Below are 12,426 nucleotides of genomic sequence, written 5' to 3'. Positions count from 1 at the left end.
GCCTCCAGGCCCCACACAAGCAGATTTGCCCCAGGCCTCACACCCTGCTAGGGTCGTCTCTGGTTGCAATCCTTTGAGGATTTTCGGCCTAGGTTCCAGGGAGGGATGATATGTCATAACTAGTGGTGTGCAATTCATGGGGGGTTTCTTTCTGTACTACAGCAATTCTTCATGTGGTATCTGGGTGGCTCTTTCAAAAGTGCAGTCTAGCTCTCTGGAAGAGGGTCGTTGTTGAGTGAAAGCCCTTTTGAGATTTGTGAGGTGATGATCACAGGTCATGCTTCACGTCATGGGATGCTACTGCAGAGTAATGTGCAACTGAGCAGTCCACATCTCTTGTAGACCCGACCACTGTGGATGAAATGCAGGAAGTCAGTCTACATCAGGCCTGCACCAAATGTTACCAGCAACGGAGCTGCACTGATGATATGGCAACAATGGGAAACAAAGAATGGGTTAAGCATAGCTACAACAGTGCATCATTTTTCAATGGTGTCCTCTGTGTTATAGGTTGAATGTTTGCCCATTGTGTAGTGCCTGATGGTCATCCAGTAGCACATATTGAGAATCCTATTACCTACAAAGGTATTAGGCAAGTGGTCCCAGCTGAAAGCATTTATCCAATTCCAGTTGTTGTTTGGACAACTAAAACATTAAGGCCAGCATTGTTCCATTTGCTACTGTTTAAAACAACACAATGACTGTTTAGAATTCCATGTTGTTTCACAACACGCTGAGTTTATTGTGCGGGGGAAGAAACATTCCGAAAAAATGTATTCCTCAAACGAAAAAATGTATTCCTCAAACCACATGTTTTTAATAACTTCGGCCTAAAGTAATTAATATCTAAAATAATCAGATTGCTGCATGAATGTGCTGTTTGGAATAGTGGTAGATCTTTGTGAATTTGTAGAGACATTGTGGGGCTTTCAGTGGAAATTTCGTGTTGATGATAGCCTTACTGAGCTCAGCATTGTGCTCTTTATTTTTTCTTTAAAGCCATTTAAAAGTGCGGTTTTATTTAGGGGAGGAAAAAAAATCATTTCCTCCATTTCAGATAAAAAGATGTCTATTCCACACTGTAGTCTTGTAAATACACGTTGGAAAATGGCATATGCAAGAATTCTCTATGCAGCGTATGTCCCTTTTTTTCACACATGCCTCCCAGATGTTTACATGAAGGCTGGGCACAACTTGGGTATGTGTGCTTTTCAAAAATCAGCCTGGGGGGTTTTACGTTAGAGATAAAATCCTATTTCTACAATACAGAAGTTGATGGTAGCTGTTATGGATTGCAGTGGATGCCGGATAAAATCCTGAGTCTCCATTCCACTGCAGACTTAAACATGTGATTAACTTTAGCACTGTATGCGTGTCTACACTGAAAATTTCAGTTCATTGTAGATATACCAGAGCTACCTTTTAAACAAGCTTCTGTACCACAAGCAGTTTAGTCAGAGAAGCATGCATGTACTGATTTACCCTGCTGAGAAATAGTTTGGGGAAATTTAAGGTATTATAATATTTTGAATGTTGTAATGAAATAAACATACTGGAAAGGAAAAATCCATTTTTTCACGTAAGAAGGGGTAAGATTTAAAAAAACAAAACAAAAACACTTCCTTGCAATATCTAATGCTGCTTTTTTGTTTTTTTACAACTGCCAAACACAAACCTGAATGGTCAGCTGAAGTTCTGAAGTACCAAGGAGGTCTACTCTAAAGTAAAGTACATGCAAATGTGTATGTGCACACAGAAAAAGTATTGAATTATATATGAAGTAATCGTTTTCAACATCTGCTCTATGCAAACACACAAACCTGCATAACAGACAGTGGACCCACCCAGCATTCCTTACTCGCCTCTTGACTTAATCCATGCTTGGATGCTCAAGGGTAAATGGGATTCTACTAAACAAAAATAATGTACTGAGAAAGACTAACAACGTTAATTAATATAGACTCGGGTATGGAAGAAAACCTGTTAGTACTGAATGAAACAGCTTTATGACATACTTACAGCTGTTTTATAGTGGGACAAATTTTTAAATGTGTAAAAATCATCTAAGAACACTTTAGGGCAGATTTATAGAAGTACCATGGTGCCTAGAGATGCTTGTTAGGATTTTCAAATACTTCTAAAGCCAGGATCCTCAAAGGGTTTGGGATGGTTGACTTTCACTGATGGCAAGGAAAGTTAAGGCCTTTTGAAAATCCCCTTTACCTACCTATCCAGACCTTTAAACACATAGGGCATGTCCAGACAAGCACGGATGTGCAGTTTGTGGCACCATATACCTCCTGCATCACACATCAAAAACAACCCCGTGCCTTAAAAAAATGGGGCAGCGCATGTGGTGGTGGCATGCACCACTGGAAACCAGAGCCTGGCCAGCTGGAGCTGTGCTCCAGCTGCCAGATACTGAGTGCAGCCAGATTGCTGCAGCTGCAGCCCCCAGAGGCCCTCATGACCCCAGGAAAGGCCTCCCCTACCCCACCCAGGGCAATGCACTGTGCACCAGCATTTCCTGGGGACAAGCAGCAGCATATATGCTACTACTGTCAGTCCTTGGGAAAAGGCACCTTTCTGCTCATGGGGATGCACCCTTAAATACCTTTAAAAATCTTGCCCTGTGTAACTAAGGTCTTATTCTGTATCAAACTGGAAAGCTAAACTCAATTAATTACAGGAGTAAGTGGAGAGGAAACGATTTGATAAGTCCATTATAGAATTGTTTCTGAATTCAAATTCTAAACATGATTTTTGAAAGAACAGTTAGTATGGGACAAGTGGCACTGAAGCTACCTCAGTCCACTCTAATTAGACTGATCAACAATGAACTGTATACAGAGAGGAACAGACTCTGCTCCCATGGAAATCACTGTGAGTTTTGGCACCGAATTCAGCAAGAACAGAATCAGGCCCAAAAAATCAAAGTGCATGTGTATGTACTATATACTATATACACACCTTCTCATACAACTCACATAATGTACCTACAAAAGCGCTGAATCATAACAGGGTTGAATCAGCCTGTTTTTCTGCTAGAGAATCCATAAAAAGAGATTTATTGTCATATTTCCCTTCTGTGTTATAGTATTTGCCTTCATCATAAAACGTTCCCAACAGTTCACAGCAAAGGAAATACAACAGCTTTGTTAGTCCTGCCCAACCTTTTCTCTACTAAATGCAATGCTTAGGATATAATTAAGTTAACTGCTATTTGTGTTGATGTTAGCTGGGTTGACCGTTGCCCCTGCCTGCCTTAACCAACCTTACCAGAGGCCTGATTTATACAGAGGGGTTGTAAAGCAGGAACTAAAATGGGCCAGAGCGAGGCCACAAGTCTATAGGAACCCATCCAAGCAGTTTTAAGTTTTATTCTTCCTGCAGCAGGTTTAAAGCGGCTTTGTACAACAGTCAAACAAGAGTAAGCAGCTGTGGAAAATATAACAAATCATAATAGCAGTTTAACAGAGAGGCAGATTCCAGCAAAGAGAGAGACTAACCACTTGCAAAATGCTGCAAGGGGACAGAGGTGCAGCAGAAATGTCCTCTGATCTGATAGTTTGGCTTATGGAGGGGAGGGAGGAAAAAACCCCATCCAAGCCCATTGCTTCAGAGCACAAGCTGCACTTGGGAAGGGGCTCGTATTTCTGAGCCCACTGTTGTAGTAGCAACACTGGCGGGTTCATCCCTTGCTTCGCTGGCAGGCGATGGTGGGGTGGGGGATTTGCCCCCGTGGGGCAAAGTGCTCACAAGCCGACCAATAATTACAAAGCAAACAAGGGTGAAATATTGGATCGGCCTCACTAGTGACATGATCGGCGCTTTTTGCCGCCAATTTGTTTGTGCAGCTATATTTAAAGGCGCCTGATTGAGGAAATGTTGAAAATAGCAGTTAGGGTTTCCCTAATGAGACCTCTAGAGGAAAGCAGTGGCATTCAGGGGGGGCTCGAGGAGCGAGGGGAGGGGAGGCAAGGAGAGGCTTAACTCTTGCCTGCCCTCGGGAGGCTTACCCCAGGCTTGAGCAGGGAAGAGGAGGGCGGGGGGCGCCTGGCTGCTGCAGGGAGCATCCATCAAAAGGGATGTGTTGCATCGCCCGCCCCCGGTGCGGGGTGTCCCATTCATCAGCAAACGCCCTTGACAGCTTTCATAGTAGCCCGATCTTGGCTTTTTTTCTCTGCCCCCGGGACATGGCAACCCCCCAGTGGCAATGCACGGGCCTGTACCTCAGTAGGCCGGGGCTGGGGGGCGCCGGGAGCGGGGCTGCGGGAGGGGCAGGGCGGACGAGCCGGATCCCCGGGGCCGGGATGCTGCGGAGAGGCGCAGCTTGTCCCCAGGGCAGTCACCTCTCCGGAGCTGGCCCCTGCCCCGGGGGGGGACAGGGGGATTTCAGCTGATGGTCCCCGGGCTCAGCCTCGCCGCACGTGCAGCCCCGGCACAAACGTAGCGCTGCTCCCCCTCGCTCCGGCCAGCCTCTGCCCCTGCCCCCCGCTCCCAGCCCCACCGCCGGGCCCTGCGCGGGGCATCAGCGAGACGCGCCTGGCGAGGCAGCCCATGCTCACCTCGCCTGGGTGCTGGGAAGTCTGCCGGAGGCTTTGGGGAGGATGGGCAGCGTGTGCTAGGAGCAAGGGGATTTGCACCCGTAAAGCTTGCAGAGAAGGATTGCTCCAGCTGCTCGAGTGGGTCTAATAAAAGAGATCAGATTTACCGAGGGAGCCCGCTCTGCCTAGGAGCGAGGGGCTGCTGACAGAGCAAGCCGTCCTGGAAAGGCTTTGAGGAGGAAAACTAGGATCAGCCAGCCTTTGGGAAATCAAGTGCCTCTGCTGCGGGGACACCCAGAGAGACGGGACATTAGATGCTGTGTCCAGCTCGCCGTTTGCCTGACTGTGTCGGGGACCAGCATTGCGGAGCGCTGGCATTGCAGCTCAGCTTGCCGCTAGTGGACAGAAAAAAATTGGGGGGGGGGGATGTAGTGATCACTTAACCTGGTTTCTCATATGAATGTGTCAGCAGCCGAGGCCTTGTGACTCTCCTTGCAGTATAGTCCTTGCGCCGTTGTTCGCTTGCTGTGTAAGTCTGTCCAAGAGGGCTTTCTATAAACGCATTCATTCTCACAAGCTCACCTCCACTTCCAGGCTCAATTACCGCCTGGCTGAATCCTAGGAGGAATAAATACACGTGCGATCTTTGGTTTTCAAAGCAAAAAAAAAAATGGATACAATTTTGGAAGGTGCTAATGCTTGGGAACGGGTGTGGGATTCAGGTCTCTCTGCGAAAGCTCGCTCCGGTGCTAGGAGTCGAGGGATGCTGATATTGTCTCTTCTCTTGTATAAAGTGTTAAGCAACTTTAATCTAGTCATATTTTAATGGGTTGTTTAGCACACATCAAATAGTTCAGAAGGCATTATCATGTTATTAGAGGTTTAGCACTGTGTGTCTATCTATGATGTAGTTAGCTAGCTATGATGTAACGTTGATTGTTATATATCAAATATACACTGTATTTTTAAGGAAAATAGAGATCAAAAGTTGGGGGGGTTTTAAGAACCTGGTAAAAAGAAGTGGCTTCGCTTTTGCTAGAAAGAAAAGGCAATATTATTAAGCTCTTTAGTTATGTAAAATATTTGTGTTGACACAGGTATAGTGAACGTCAGAGCCACAGCTTTCGTTTCCTCTTTATATTTTTTTCCCGTACACAGTTAGGCAAGGAAATGAAATCCGGTTATTCAGTTCTCAACTGCTTCAGTTTCGTTCTGAGAAATAGTGTAAAGGAAAGAAAAAGAGAAACGATTTTGCTGCTTAAAATGAAGCAAACAAACATTTTGCGAATAACATATCGGTTGTATAATCTGTATCAACAAATTACACTACCAGTTTCCAGTCAGCCTCCTGCCTGCTGTTTATGTTATGACATTTCTGTTTGTAATTATTTTTATTTTTATTTTACGTCACTTTTAACAAAATCCAGAACCTTTTCTCCCCAAGTTTTGTACACAACTCTCCTTTTCGATAAGATGTTCTTTTCCTATCTCGCAGATTTTCTTTCCCAATGTTTAGAGCTCTCTCGCGGGCGCTTTCCAAGCTTTCTCCCTTGGATGTTAAGGACTTGTTTGTCCCTGTCTTACTTTATTTGTTTGTGTGAAATTTAGTTTGAAAGGAGATCAGAGAGAGCAGGAGGGGTCTGTAATAAGAGAATGACCAAGTGACCTAAAGGCTGATTATATGTCATTAACTGGAGACTTGGTGTATCCAAATTACCAAAAAGACCTCACTCAGCCAGATCAATTACACTGAGATGCGTGTAGAGGGGTTGTGGGCTCCGCAGCTAAACACGCGGACTGTGCTCCCCGCCTGGCGCAGCACTCAGCTGCTAGCTTTAAGCCCGGCTCGGTGTGTTTGGGCTGATTATTCCATATCGCGACATGTCCCAGCTGATAGATGAAGAAAGCGACTGAGGGGACATTCAGGACAAAAGTCCAGTTAATTGTCTAAGCTCCGATGGGTTCTTCTTGAAGTCAAACGAGGATGCTTTTGATCTGGAAGCCCAGCCCTGCTTTCCCTTCAGATGGATAATAAAAGCAGTGCTTCTGAGCATCCAGCCCCAGCACCTTTGAGACAGCACGTGAGCCCAAGACAAACAATTATTCCCCAAAACAATGACACGGGTCAAAACACCCCGATCGGCACTGATCTGCAAAGCAGCTTCAGAAATACAGGAATGCAAACAATATCAAAGTGCGGGTGGGAGAGGGAAATATGTGCACAAAGCGTATGCCTAATAAATAGTCCGAGATATATTGTCTGTTCAATATCGAATTTTATAAAGTCTTTATTATTTTTTCTTCTGGCCATCAACGGGGGTTTTGTCGTTCTTTTATGTGACATAAATACAACTCTGCATCCTCGCTCGCAAATATAAGCAATCTTTGCATAATTGCTTACACATGCGGGGGGGGGGAATGCGCATGGTTTTCGCGTTTACGGCGCATCACTGCAGCTCACAAAGTGGACAGTGTCTTGGCTTTTTGCTTTTTTTCGAGTCGTTTCTGTTTCTTGCATACACAATGGCAGGAAGATTATCATGCCTGGCATATTTGTGCGTTCATTACTGATCAGAGTAACGCAAACCAGGGTTCCTCGCCGACCATCGGCAGCAATTGATGCAGACATGCTGGACCATATTCTGCCCTCTGCTGTACCCGGTGAAACCAAGGTTGTTTGAGTATATAGCTCGGGGCACTAACTAGGCCCACTAGGCAGGAGTTATTTTCATTAAGGCAAATTGGCTGGTTTGGCTTCAAATGCTTCTTCTCCCCTGTTGTTGGGGTTTTTTTAAATCCATTTTATGACAAGCTTTCTGGCCTGAGATATTGCTCTGAACTAACTGGAGGCATAGCGGTGCGTGGACATTTCCAAATTCATTTGAGAATTATATCCCTTTCTAATTCGCTTGGTCTCGGGTCAATGACACCATGCACTCTATAAATTCAGACACGTCTAAACTTTTCAAGACATTTGCAGGGAGATAGTGCTGTGGGGTAGTAAGATAGGAGAGTCCTGGCTCCTCCAATGAGCTAAAGGGCACCTAGCCACACATGGCCTGGACAGGCCTGCCACCAAAAACGCTATTTCTGCTCATCTGCTCCCGTCGGACACTGTCATGAGAGCTACTGGGTCTACCTGATTTATACATTTCCAAATTGGAACTCAGCTTTCCAGAAGTCAAGATGCTGCATTAGTTGACATGTGCAGGGGGGAGCTGAAGGAAAATGCTCTTGAGCACATTCCTGTTTTGGACTTTGTTCAGGGCATTTAGGAAGAAAATCTATCAGTATGGTAATGTAGCATGGTCTACCAGGCCAGGAAGATTATCAAACATCATCATCTGCCTGCTCCAGAAAAAACAACCCTTTAGGTTTTCCTTCCATGAGAAGTCCTTGCTTAAGACAAGTCTCATTAAGGAAGAGAGATGGGTTCCTTGAATAACCAGTGCTGGAAAATGTTTTAAATTTGTTCTAGAGCAGAGGTCTCATCCCTAAAAGGATGAGAGGAGAGAGCTGTGATTGGTGTTATCCATCAACGCTCATCCTGGTTTGTTCTGCTTGTTATTAAATAAAGCTGGGGCTTGGGCCTTGTGACAGAATTGGCAATTTAAGGGGTGCAGCTGACACTATACCCAAGTTCCACTTCTTAAAAAATATATAGATCCCGTTGATGCCTTTCTTTGCATTTTTGCTTCGTTAGACTTTTTCCTGATTCCTACTTTGCAGAATCCGCCTCTCCGTTTTTAAAACATCATGATACACAACTGAGACCAGGACAAAGCGAAGCAAGGAGCCTTTCTCCTAAAACTCAAGACACGCATTTTTATTCCTTTGGCCTGTTTAATTTCATCACAACTTCAGGTCCCGTTTATTTTGCACTCTCTTGTGTAAGCAGAAAAAATAAATATGCGAAAAGACTGCGTTTTCCACCCCAAAAAAAGAGAGCTATCTTCCCTTTTTCAAATATTTAGTTTAATTCCGACTGCTTGCAAAAAATAACTCACAAAACCGAGGTGGAAAAAAAATGTTTTTCCAGTCTCTGTCATGTCCTTTGACTCTATTCCAGGGAGAGGGGAAGGCAAGTAACAGAGACGGAAAATCTTTGTTGGAGCTGCTTCTGGGTGGCTAAAGGAAGAGAGGGAACCCCTACGATGCGCTACAGGGACAGTCACCAGGCAGTTGGGATTCTCTGGAAATCTACTCTGGTGTCCTTGGGCTGCAAGTTGTGGGGCACAGGGTGGAGGAGAGCAGGCAGCAACCTCTTGGCATTGCACTCAGGGAGCAGGGAGAAGATGCTGCTGTCCTGCGCCCTCCGTAGGTCTCCTCCTGCTGGCACGAATACTCCGTAGAGTTTGCCAGGAGAAACTCTTGGTCCATCGCTGCTTTTGCTCCTCTGGCTCACCCTTTGTCGGTACGAGATGCAACGATCTAATTCATACCGCATTACTGAAATAAAGGGGGGGGGTGTTAGATAAAGTCAAACTTCATGCAGGATAACTTCTCCATCCCACTGAGCCGATAAATACCCCTCCACGCCTGGAGTCACAAGGGGGCTGCATGTGAAGATCAAAAGTAAAGCAAAACCAAAAAGAGGGAGGTTAGAACAAGGGGTGCGTGGCTTCGTGACAGGACAGGGGGTGGATTCCTGTTCCAGTCTGAGAGCACAGCTGTAGCGCTTGGAAATGTGCAGTTATAATCCTGCTGGGCACAGAAATGTGTTGGTATAATCCTGCTGACCCTTCGGTACAGAGGAATAATGAATTAATGACAGAATAAAGCTGCTCGCTCTGCGGACTGCAGTCTCGATCAGCATCTCGCGTATCTTTTAGGGTTTTTTCTCTGCCGTGTGTTTTTTCCGTTTCTTTCTTCGCTTGGGATGTTTCAGGAACAACCGCAGCAGTTCACCGCCACAACTGCAGCGCAATCGGGGATACAGAAAACTCCTCGCACTGTGCTATTAAGACCGAGTCGATTGGGCGGGGGGGTTACATAGAAATACACCCCTTTGGCCTCTGCAATGCCAGAAGCTCCTCTTCCTAAAGGAGAGGAGCTTGCGTCTCAACTAAAATCGCGACGCTTTTCAAGGAAGTCCACGTCTTAAAGCTCCCCTCTGGTCAGTGCAACATTCAAACAATGCCTGTTGGTTTGTTTTTTAAATAATCTGTCGGCTCCAGCCTCCTGCATGTTGCAGGCACCAACGTTTTTCATACCTAAAATGCCAGCATTACACAGACACGATTGCTTTCGAAATGTAAATCACTCACATTGAGTTCTTTCAAATATAAAAATGGCTTTACGTCCTCAATGGTTGTGGACATCTGTTTAGAGTTTTATACCCAGATGCATATATATATTCAGGCATATAAACTTTAAACATATATATATAGAGAGAGAGAGAGAGAGGTGTGTGTGTATCTGAGTATAATATATACATCTGGATAATAATACACACACACCTGGGTATATATGTGTGTGTATATATGTGTATTTATATAGATAGATATAGATATATGTATGTATGTACATGTGTGTGCGTGTATGTGTGTGTGTAATATATATATACACCCAGTTATATACATACACATTATATATCTAATTTTTTTATTTTATATATATATTATTATATATATAAAATCTGTGTAGCGTATATATACCTAGATGCATATATATGTGTGTGTGTTTGTGTGTGTGTGTGCAGAAAATCCAAGAGATGTGTATGTGTATATATACCCAGATACATACATATATATGCATATGGGTATACATGCACACACATCTCTTGGATTTTCTGCACACGCACGGCTATATTTGCATATACATCAAGTATGCACAGCCACATTTTTATCTTGCCTGTTGGGTTTAATTCAACATTCCTCGTTTGAACGATATACATTTGTATTTGGCCGCTTTTTCTAGTTCTGGGTGTTTCTACACCAAAGCAAAGCGCCGTCTGTCTTTTCTCATGCCTGCAGCCTGCAACTCCAAGGCGATGCTGAGCTGGTTTGTACGGTGCGGAAAGACAAGCAATCCTAAACACCCTGAGCCTGCTGCAAACACGCATGGAGCAATCGTCTTCTTATTCCTCCCGTCGTTTATCTGTGTGTGCGTGCAAAGAGATTGTTCTATTGCCAGCAAGTAAGCTACAGAGCAGCCCTGCATATGCTCCTACTTAACTCTTGTTTTACACTCAGGAGTGACCACCCCCAAGAAGAAGATTTGCTTTGGTTTGGTTTTGAAGTGGCTTGGGGTTTGGGTTGATTTCCCCCACCAGCTGGCAGGGTTTCGGCCCGTTACCCCAATATAGATCTCACTCTCCCTTGCCAAACAAATCGTGTGTTTGTGTGTGTGATAGATAGATAGATAGATAGATAGATAGATAGATAGATAGATAGATAGATAGATAGATAGATAGATAGATAGCCGGAATCATCTATCTATCAGACTTTGCAGGCAATGGATTTGCGGTTCCTCTCGGTTTCTCGCAAACTCCTGCATCTCTTTCTCTCTCTCCCTCTTTAATTTATGACCTATTGGCTCCTGTTGACACCGTTTTCCACGCTGCCCGTATTGTAGTATTGCATTTTTAATACAGGCGTAATCAGCCTCCATGTCAGCCAAGACACCTCTGGTGGGTATTTGATATTTCACAGCTATTTAGTCATATTCCCCCCCATGTGAAGATGACAGACATTCCTTGGCGCGAGTCTTGCCTCCAAAGTTACCAGGTTCCCTATGAATTACAACCTGAGATCCATTTTCCTCTTGTAATGGGTTCGAGATTACAAAAGCGAAATACCGAAATATCTACTGGATTTCCTCCCGGCCTGGCTGTGAAGCCAACCTTTAACTATTCCCTTTCGATAGCTAAACCTGTTTTCCGCGGGTGCCTGCTTCCTTTTACTGGCGAGGCAGGAATGCGGAGAGCTATTTATATATTGGTTAATACCAAGTCGAAAATAAGCTCTGAACACGCTGTAAAAAATATTCGGTTACTTACAGTCCTGAAACAAGCGGGGAACTGATTTGAGGCACAGAGGATTGATCCGGAGGCACCGCTGTCGGGTGTGCACATGAGCCCAGCACGCTGGAAGAGAAGCGTTTGCAATAGGAGTTACTGTTAGTGTAAAGCGATTTACCAGACGTCTGTGCGTGCGGGTGCATGTACGTATGTGTGTGTGTGCGTGAGTACATGTGTGTGTGATATATATATCTATAATATAAACTTCTTCCTGGCTGCCCCGAACAGTTTTTTGGAGAAGTCGGTTGCTCTGAAGTCAGAGCCGATCTTCTCCCTTTCGAGACACAACCCCCCTCCCGGACTACGTCCAATAACTGCATCTCCCTCTCTCTCCATCCTCATGGAAAGATCCCTGGCGTTGAGCTCTTTGTGTGCCCCCCTCCCCTACACGTGCGAGGCCGAGTGTTTCTCCTGGACGTGTGCGCGCATCACCGCGGCTTCCTCGCTGGGCGCGGAGCTGGTGGCTGCCCCGGCTGGCGCTGGCGCTGGCGTCGCCATCCCCGGAGGAGGACCTGGCTTGAGCTCCATCCCGCCTGTGGCTTTGAAGGAGTTTATTTAAAATTTTAAAAGAACAAAAAAACCACAGACAAACAAAAAAAAACAATTAGCCCCCCCGCAAAACCCTTTTTGTTTTTCACCAGCAAAGCGCCCGCGAACCGCCCGCATTAACCTCTGCCTCCATGATAACGAGATCCCCCCCCTTCCAAAGACGGGGCGGGTGGCGCAGCCAATAGGCGACCCGCAGCTGGGCAATTAGTGACTGCCGACATCAAATGCGGCCGGCGCTGGGCCCCGCCCCCCCTGCGGCGCGCTGATTGGCCGCCGCGGCCTCTGACGACATATATTAACCCGGGCGGC

Source organism: Gavialis gangeticus, unplaced genomic scaffold, assembly GCF_001723915.1.
Source record: "Gavialis gangeticus isolate Ggan-Ray unplaced genomic scaffold, GavGan_comp1, whole genome shotgun sequence".
NCBI lineage: Eukaryota > Metazoa > Chordata > Crocodylia > Gavialidae > Gavialis > Gavialis gangeticus.
This window is presented reverse-complemented; position numbering follows the sequence as displayed.